This window comes from Oryzias melastigma, linkage group LG10 (genome assembly GCF_002922805.2).
Source record: "Oryzias melastigma strain HK-1 linkage group LG10, ASM292280v2, whole genome shotgun sequence".
Taxonomy (NCBI): Eukaryota; Metazoa; Chordata; class Actinopteri; order Beloniformes; family Adrianichthyidae; genus Oryzias; species Oryzias melastigma.
In genome coordinates this window covers 26,503,502-26,513,562 of record NC_050521.1, presented here as the reverse complement: position 1 = coordinate 26,513,562, position 10,061 = coordinate 26,503,502, and the positions used below count along the sequence as shown (strand labels likewise).

The following is a 10,061-nucleotide window of genomic DNA, read 5'->3' as shown; positions in this document are numbered from 1 at the left end:
TGCCACTAGAAATTCAATCCAAAAAGATTATGAACATCCACACAGTACAGGCTTAGCTTACTGCTGGAATTAAAAAACCGAACCGAACCCCCCAACCCAGATTGGGTGTGTTTTAGCACTAGAGCTTCTAGGGAAAGGATAGGCAACTCCAGGTCTCAGGGCTGTATTCCTGCGTGTTTTCCACCACCCCCTGCTCTGGCATGTTCTAATTGGCTGGACACACCTGAACCAGGTAATCAGTCATGAGTAGGGTTTGGAAAACATGCAGACACTGGAGGACTGGAGTTGCCTATTTCTGATCTATGGCTATGTACAAAAAAGACACTGCGTTTGTGCAAGCCTCAGTTCTGAATTGGCACCAGAACCAGGTCTGAAAGGCCTTCCATCGGTTAAACCCGGTTCTGCAAGTAGATAATACAAAGTACCAAACCCATGTCTTGATTGAACAGCCTTAATGCAGATGAACTCAAACAAGAACAGATATTATCCCAAAGTAAACGAGAAACCTAGTATAAATCAGCGGTTTATTTTGGTCAAAATACAAAGGATCATTTAACCCACATTAACCCATTCCAGTAAAAGAGCAGATTAGATAATCATCTCCAACAGTAACCCACAGACTGCTGATGTCAACTTCCATCTCACTTCAGTCAACTTCTAGAGTTTCTTATTGCTGCATAAACCCCAAACATATTCTGAACAAGCCGAGTTCAAAATAATCTGTATAAAAGCAGGATTAGGACTGAAACTACCATTTGTCTGGTGGACAAGATTAAAGGATTAGCTTTTATCAGATGAAACGGTCCAGATCCAGTTTCAAAAAGGAGCGGAAGCTTTGAGTCTTCAAGCAGAACAACAGTATGATGGTTAGGTCCTTACGATACAGACAGGGATGTTCGGTTACTGTTCTGAGACATTTATCTCCATCTTTTATTGTGTTTTATTTCTAATGATTCAGTTTAAGACTTTATTAAGAAAAACTATCATGACCGAAGGTTTAACTGTCCACTGGTTCTTGAAATAATAAAACTGCCTCAAGTTATTCAGTGGAATTATTGTAATAAGGCAAAAATAACCTTAGATTCGTCATAGGTTTTGTTAATTTTATAGTTCATTAAATTCCTGTTTTGTATTTTCATTCGTCGTAATTATCAGCAACGATCCAGACTTTAGCGGCTGCGCTTCGGTCATTGCCGTTTTCCAGCTTTCTGCTTCTCCAGCTGCGTTTAATAAATCTTGAAGTGAAAGCTTGAATCAATAAACTTGAGAGCTTTTAGGCCCGGCTCTGAACTCAGTTTTATGTTCCTCAAATAACCATTTCCTTTAAGGTCTTTAGCTGTGGTTGTAAATTGTAGATTTTACAGCAGCCCGTCCTGGACGTAAACGCGTTCCACGGCGGCGTGAACCTGCAGCCGCTCAATAAAGCTCCTTTCAGGCTCATGATGAACAACCATTACGGTTCTGATCGTCCGACGCTGGAAAACGTTTGTAATCCGGTGGAGATCTGAAACTCATTTGATGAGGTCAGTCGCTAACAAAACTCACCGGGTCTCCATGGTTCCAATTTCCTGATAAAACCAGTTATAATGAAGAAAACAGACACTGCAGATAAAAGGCTTTAAAACAAAGGTGCTGTAAAAAAGAAAGACTACGATAATCTAATGGATGATTGAACTTGAGAAATAGATCATTATGATTAATTATTATTATTAATTGACATAATCTGAACCTACTTTTATTTAAAACCTTTTATTTTGGAGGGGTAAAGTGTTCAGTGTAACGATTTGTCAACTATATCAATGAAACAGTTTATATTCCTACAATCCAACCAGATTGATCAATCTAATTATAAAACAACCATGGGATGAACTTTATGGAACTAAAATGTTGCCTGAAAGGGAGTGGGAGGAAGCGAACTTATATAACCCCACCTCAAGATTTACGATACATAAGCATGTAGCAAAACAACTAATATATCATTTCCATTTGACTGCATCAGTTTTATTTAAATAAATTCAACAGAACTTAAATTATACTTCACGTCTACATAAGAGGGGAGTAACTAACATAAAAGAGATTCATCTGATTGGTCGAATGCGAAACGGCCTCTATTAATTAAATATGTCAAGCTGTCATAAGATTATTTTTGGATGTGTAAAGTAACCATTTATAGAATTTGAAGCTATCTTTTTATAAATCTTCACCTGCACTGTTCAGTACCAGATCAAATTGTAACTTAAACCGTACACGCCTACTACATTGTTAAATTATTAGTTTATTCTGTAACTTTTACACATTTTTATATCTACAGACTAATTATCTATGAGATTTCTCAGGGTGTATTCAGACTGGACACATTTGGTTCACTTAAAGTGAACCAGAGCTCATTTCCCTGGAACAACTCTGGTCCGAGACCAGGAACCGCTCTTGGACCCATCGTTCATGGTGGTCTCGGTTCGTTTCCAATCGGACTGAACTCCGGTTCGGTCCGAGATTCCTCAGTCTGATTACAATCTGGAATAACTGGACCAAAACAGCCACCATAGCTGGTGGTCACATGATGTAAACGGATTAGGAATAAAGGGACGGTTGAGCTGTGGACAAATGTAAAGCATTGATTATTGTGGTATCAAAGAGGAAATAATTGGTCCCATGTGACACAGGAAGTCTTTTATTTTGAAAGGAAGTCTTGTGAACCTCATCTAAAAGTTATAAACCATTTCATATTTGGGAAAAACTATATTTTCTCTTAAAGTTTGTTTTATTCATGCAATCAAATAATAGTTTATTCATATTTCTCAGTAAAATAACAATAATATAAATACATTTTTTTATTTTTCTAAAGGATGTGTGGCTCCTTATGTTAGTGAGAAATCGACCCAAATCAGACTTTAAGTGTTAAAGGTTGCAAACCCCTGAACAGAACTATCTTTCTGCTCTTTGGTTTGAGCATGTCTGATGATTTTGTCTCAGAGAAACCGTCCAGACCCTCAGATGAACTGCAGTTTCAAGTCCTGTGAAGCTCTGGTGCAGACCTCGGCCAAACTTCATGAGGTAGACGGCGTGCTGCAGCAGCTGTGCCACATTTCCCACAGGAAAAGGCAGAAAAATCAAAGCCGCAGACGCCGTTCTCAGACCTAACAGCGAAGTTCCTGTTTCCGTGTTTACATGCGGCGCTCGCTGCAGCGACGGCTCGCCGTGCCGCGTTCGGTTTGAACGGCGAGCAGCAGGGCTGAGTCACGGACTGATGACAGTTATTACCCATCAGAGCTCTGCGAGAACGGGGCAGAGGAGTAATTAAATTCTCGTTTGGTTGGCTCATATGGGATCATTTCACTGACAGAAGCGCTAAGCTGAGCTGTCACAGTGTCCCGCTGTTGACAGCCCTCGCCGACCCCTGACCCTGTTTATCCTGCAGGGCTGACAGGCCACAGAACCCAGATGACCTTCAACACTGTCCATCTGCAGTTTAAAATAAACTACAGAGGCTTAAAGAGAGAATTCATTTATAATTCATCAGCTTCACGTTAAGCAGAAAACGTGAAAAAAAAAAAGCAGTTTGACGTTCCTGACAGAGATCCAACAAATTTACACCTCTTTATTGTTGTGTTTGAGACGTTATTTAACGAGGAGACGTTGATCTCCAAACGGGAAGCAACTACACGGTTGATCAGCTGATCTGTTCCTCCAAACTGTGGTTTTTATATCTGCAGAATGAGGGGGGGGCGAGAACACAATTGTTTAGTGTCTCCATTATGGAGCTGTCTGCTTTTATTTCCTCTCCATGAAAGAAAATCGTTTGGCTTCAGTTTCTTGAGAAGCTCTGAGATCATATCCTGCTCATTCCTTTATGGTTTGGTCCATTTTTAGGTTAAAAAAAACTAATTTTGGTCGTTTGCATTAATTATTTGAGGTCATTTAAAGACTTGGATCTGTTTTTATCTGCGTTTTTCTTGATGATGGAGGACATTTATGTAGAGAAAATTAAGATTAAAACTGCTTGTGTGAGTATTTCTTTATTCAAATCGTTGTGAATCAGGAGCAGACGAAAAAATGCAGCATCCATTTCCAGACAAAAGAATCTCCAAGTGAATGCACAAATAGTGTAATCCAAGGGTTGATGGGATATCAGTGCAGGCTTACTCCACACTAACGGTCCCGATATTCTTCTTACACAACTTTTTTATTCTTTAACTCATTGACTGTTTCTGAGAACTGGACCGAGTGAGTGTGACATCATCTGCAGAAAATGGTCAACTTCCAACTACAAACCAAATGAGGTCAATTCAGTCGCCATTTTTTTTAGAAATGGATGCCGCCATGTTGGAACCAGATGTCGCCAGTAACCAGTGATAGATCATAATCGGGGTTTCTATGGCAACCACTCTCACCAATCAGGAGATTGTTGGAAGGCCACACCCCTACCACTTGACAATCTTTTGACGTTGAACATGGGAGCCAGCAGGCTCCACCTACTTTTATTGAGGCATCTAATTGGTCCGTATATAACTTTAAAAAAATGGTTATTCTGACCAATATAATGACTAAATAATAGTCGTTTATTTCTCTGTAGAAGTTTGGCTTCTTGGAGCCACTTCCTGTTTGGAACACCAGGGAGGAGGGGCTACTTAATCCAGTTTTCATAAACTCTCAATGTGGTAAAACTTCATATTTGTCTGAAATTGTGTTTTTTTAATTTCCTTTAAATGTAAACTCAAAGTTACAGAAAAAACAAAAATAAAACAAAAAAAAATGAAAAAAGTACACTGGAGAGCCAAATGGTGCATGTAGAACCTCCTATGAAGTTTGGAGTCTTTTTCAACAGAATCAAACAAAAACTTGACGTTTGTGGTGATTAGTCCTCGTCAGCGATCAAATATCTAAACTGTTTATGAACCAAAGTCCATATGGAAGAAGTCCAACACCCTTGGAGGATGTCTTCCCGTCTTCAGCGAGCGTGGAATCCACACTTCTCCTGTTCTACTGTTCAGTCAAACATCCTGCTTTACTAAGAGACGACTGTCATCATCCTCCTCACAGAGCAAACCTCTTCCTCTTCAGCCAGTCTGGAGATTAGCCGATCATTTTCAAACCGTCTGTCGGCATCTGAGGCGCAAAAGTCAAACTCCTCAAATTGACACGACCTGCTGCTGACACGAAGCAGACACAATCAGCGAGAGCACAGAGGCGGAGAAGGATGTTATCAGCTGCTGCGGACGAGACGATGTGGCAGCTGAGAGACGCCTGATATCCTACAGGGTTTGACATTAGAGACAAACGCTGGTTCAGTTGGAAAGAATGACAATACATTTAACCCTGGTGCTCTCTTATGGGGTCCAGATGACCCCACAGGACAGCACAATGGATCCATTTTACCATAGAAACGCTCAAAGTACCGGACCGGTGCTCAGTGGAAACGAGGCTTTAGATCCATGAAAATCCAGAGGCGAAACGCCTCCGTGAAGATGAAGAGTGCAAGGGTTCTGCAGCAGAAAAGTCATCCAAACCAAACAGATCTGATGACTCAAAAGAAGACTGGTTAAGGAGTCTATAAACACACGTCTGATAACGGTTCTTCTTCTTCTGCAGATGGACCAAAAAGGTCTTTCTTGAAACTAAAACTCTGAATCAGATCCAAAACAAAAGCCTCTATTCATGCCAAGAGAGAAGACAAAAGCGCGTCTCCTCCCCTCCCACAAAGCTCCGTTGTCTTCTCATCAACACCACAGCGATAATGACCTTCTTCACTAATCGGTTCCATCAGAATCAGGATCTGCTCCTCATTTCTACAGAGGAAATTAAGTTCAAAGATAAAACGAGAGCTTGGTTTGATCAGCTGATCCGTTCCTCCAAACTGTGGCTTTTATCTGCAGATGAGGGGAGACACAGTTGTTTAGAGTCTCCATTATGGAGCTGTCTGCTTTGATTTCCTCTCCAACAAAGAAAAAGTGTATTTTGCTGCAGCAGCTTCTGGAGAAGCTCTGAAATCACTTCCTGCTTCTACGGCTCGCTCTCATTTCAAGCTAAAAATAAGCTGGTTTTCGGTCATTCGTGTTTGTTATTTGAAGTAATTTAAGGTTACCTGCAACCCGAGCAGAAAATCTGAGGCACCAGAGAGTCTGAGATGAGGTGAAATCCAGCAGCCAGAGCGTGTGGTCCAACAGGTTCTCAGAGAAACCTTTCAAGGAGGTTTTTCTGAAACGGATTTCACTTTTCAGAAACACAATGAAACCTGACGGCGTCTTTGCTTTCTGGAGCATCAGAGCAGAACGTCGGCAGCAGGAATAGGGTTCAAAGATGCCGTTTTGATACCGTTTACCTTCACAATCACTCACAAGGTTTCAAGACAGCTTCTCTGTAAAGAGGGGAGGACATTTACCAAAATAAAAGCAAACACTCTGGAGGTTAATATTGTATAATTTTCATAATGCGGCAAATGCTTCACAACAAATAAACATTAGAGGGTCGTTTTATATTCAGATAAACAGCTGTGCTCCATTTATCTTCTAGTTCACCAAAATAAAAGTTGAATGTTGCAGCTTTTACCCCATCAATGAGTTGAGAAACACCAAAACGTCCGCGGTGGAGCCTTACGCTTCTCAGGATGTGAAGAAACAGCAAAACGGTAACCCGTCGATGCTTTATGTCCCATCATTCTGTTGTCATGGTTACGGCACAATCGTCGACTGTATCTGAGAACTGGTGTGATCTCATCTAGACAAAATGTTTTACTTACATCCCAAAAAAGTCAGTTTAGTTGTCATTTTTTAGTGATACGTTTGCCGCCATGTTGGAACCAGACGTAAGAAGTGATTGGTTCATGAGTCAAGGTTTCTATGGCAACCACTCTCATCAATCAGGAGTGAGCTTGATGGAAGACCACACCCCTACTACTTGAATGTGGGCCCAGGAGAATGGCTACACCTACTTTTGAGACATCTGACTGCTCAGTTTTTCACTTAAGAGAAAAAAATATTGTGAAAAAAATTAGAATTATCAAGAAGATGTTAAAAAAAGGTATCAGATCAAGTATGGTGATTCTGACCAATAGAATGACTGAGTAACAGCTGTTTATTTCTCCATAGATGTCTATGGGATTTTGGCTTCTTGGAACCACTTCCTGTTTGGAACACGAGGGAGGAGGAGTCACTCCGTCCAGTTCTCTTATACAGTTGATCATCAAAATATAAAATCAGATATTAGATTAAAATCAGGTCATTTTAGAACCAAATGAAACCAGGTTCTAAAGATGTAATTGAGCAGACCAACTCCAGAACCAGATCAAAGTGAAAAACAGGTTGGAACGGGTGGAGGAGTGTCATCAAGAATGAAAGGAGACTGGAGTGAGAGCAGCCATGTTGCTGAGTCAGGAGGCAGAGCTGGAGGGAGCAGAGATGAAGATGTTGAGGTTCTGTTTGAAATGAATCAGAAGGACAGATTTGGACGGTGATAGTGTTAGTAAGAGGATGCTGAGGATGGAGATACCAAGAGGAAGACCAAAGAGGAGGTTTATGTAAGTAGAGGAGGAGGACGTGAAGGTGGTTAGTGAGAGTGAAGAGGATGGAAACTAGACAATTCCATGTGGCGCCCCCTAAAGGGAGCAGCTGGAAGACAGACAAACAGTAGATCTGAGGGTGTATTCAGACTGGAAAAGTCTGGACCAAGTCCTGAACCTTGAGGTCGATTTCTGTTTGGGACTGTAAACAAAACCAAAGATCTCTTCAGTCATTGGCCAGGAATTACGAGGGCATGGAAAAGCAACGAGGGAAGGAATCATTTTTATATTTTGCTGACCAATATTTGGCGTCAGGTTCAGCACTTTTTACTGTTACTTTGCCATGCTGCTAGACGGTTACTGAGGAGGGAACAGCTAAACTGGTACGCTGATAAGAGTTTATGACATAAAGATTATCGAAAATACAGCGTGAGAAGCAATGTATCACGTTAAAGAGTCTGCATTCGTCTGGCTACAGTTCAAAGAGTTGCTGTTGCATCGCTAAGGATCTCTGCTTACATCACAGAAAGCCCGGCTACGGTGGCTGTTTTGGTCCAGTTGTAACACTCAAACCATGACTGAGGAAACTCAGAGCGAACCGGAGCTCAGTCCAATTGGAATTGAACCGAGATCACCTCGAAAAAATGGGCGAGAGAGCGGTTATTGGTTCCTGACCAGAGTAGTTAAAGCCTGAAAATTTGTCCTGGATCATTTGAGAAAACAAACTCTGATTCACTGACTTAGAACTTTGGTATGGAACAGACAGGGATTAGTGATTCTAGACTAGAGTGTTTTGAGAACTAAAGAAGCATTGGCAGAAACATCTGGAAGACGCCTGTCAGCTCAAAGTAGACTGAACTTTTACAAATATACAAAAAAAAGTCATAAAATCCATGGATTGGTTTCTTCCAGAGCTCTTCTGTGAGCAGTGGGAGGTCAATAGTTTATGAACGTTTCAATATCTCCATCCTGAAGGATGAAATCAGGTCAACTAACCGACTCAAACTTTGTGATTTTAAACAAAAACGGCTGATTTGAAGCTAAAAAGTCCATAAACGCTGAAACCAGTTCTGGGATGAAGATCTCCTCAGAGGGTGAAGATGACAGCTGACTCCCTCTGATCAAACAGCACAGGAGGAAACACCCACCTGCGGGTCACCTGGGGAGGCTGCAGGCACGCGGATGGGAAAGTTAGAATAGGACCGGATGAAGAGGAGGAGGATGAAGGTGAGGGGTGATAGACTTGTTGGCTGCTTCCTCCCACAATGGGACACTGATCACTGCTGCTGGGGGGGCGACACGGGTCCAGAAGACCCCCCAACCTGATGCAGCTCCTCAGCATGGAGAACTTTGGCGAACAGCAGGAGGAAGAGGAAGAGCCGAATGGTGGAGAACGAGCTTTCAAGAACATTCCATCTGAATGGGAACCAACATCTGCTGTTTGGCTCAGAGGAACAACAGCAGGTAAACATGACGTCTCCGCCACAGCTAGCCGCGCTCGTGCACGCTAAAGCCCCAAAGCCGCCCGAACGGCGCACTTTCCCCCCCGCCGGCCAGAACCCCCCTCAAACCCCGGTGAGGAACTGCAGGGCCCGGCGCCGCCATACGCCGCCGCACAGACACAAACCAGCAGCGTGTCCCGGAGCCCCGAGCGGAAAGAGGCACGCGAAAACCGAGCGGGAGCGGGGGACCCGCCGCCGCCGCAGCAGCCCCGCGCGCGCGGCAGCCGCCGAGCACCGAGGCACGCGGACAACAAGTCGGTGAACTGACCTGTTTGAGAGCCGCGCGGTCCGCTGGATGTTGGGCTGAAGGCGAGTTAAATCCACTATCAGTAAAACAAAGAGGCGAAAATGACCGAGCGCTGGCGGAAGAGGCCGAAACTGTTCTGCCTTCTGCGCATGCGCAGAGCAGCAACGTTCAGGGAAGGGAGGGGGCGGGGTGAACGAGGGCAAACCATTCCTGTTTTTTCTAATTAATTCACTTTGAAGGAATTTTATTAGTAAATAAGTCAATTTTCTTATCAAGAGACAATTATTACGACGCATAATTGATTATTTTTGAGATTATCAAACTATTTTGATGTGATAAAACCCTAAATATATTTATTTAGCACAAAAGAACCAAACAAAAAAATCAAAACTGATTTTTTACATTTTTATTTCCCACATTTCTTTGAAAGATAATTTTTTTTCAATAATTTAAACTAAAAAATATTCAATCAATAGTTTGAACAGTTATTAAAGGATTGTTGGCTTTTTAAAAGCAATAAACCAACAAAACCTGAACATATTGAGCTCACCCAGTTAGAAACTTTGTACTTTTTAAAACTGAATCAACCACAAAAAAAGCTAGATTCTAAACAAACTTCTATGAATAACACAAAATAAATGAAATCTATAATTGTTTTTTTTAATCAGATCTTACGGTGAAATAATTCTGACAGAAAAACACATTGAATGAGCATTTTTCATCTGCCATTTATTTATAATTTAGCATTGTCTTTAATATATAGTTATATAAACATAGTTCCTGAAAAAATAATCAAATGTTTTACTGGTGTTCCTAT

The 10,061-nt window shown here is 41.7% G+C and overlaps 1 protein-coding gene across 1 annotated transcript in view; it reads right to left on the bottom strand.

Moving 5' to 3' along the window:
• Window positions 1–9,407, bottom strand: part of LOC112137855 (polycomb group RING finger protein 3) — a 53,374-nt gene extending 43,967 nt beyond the window's left edge. The window contains exon 1 of the mRNA XM_024260384.2: window positions 9,266–9,407. The gene's annotated coding sequence lies outside the window, so the exon portion shown is untranslated. The remainder of the gene's footprint in view (window positions 1–9,265) is intronic.
• Between the last annotated feature and the right edge of the window lie 654 nt (window positions 9,408–10,061).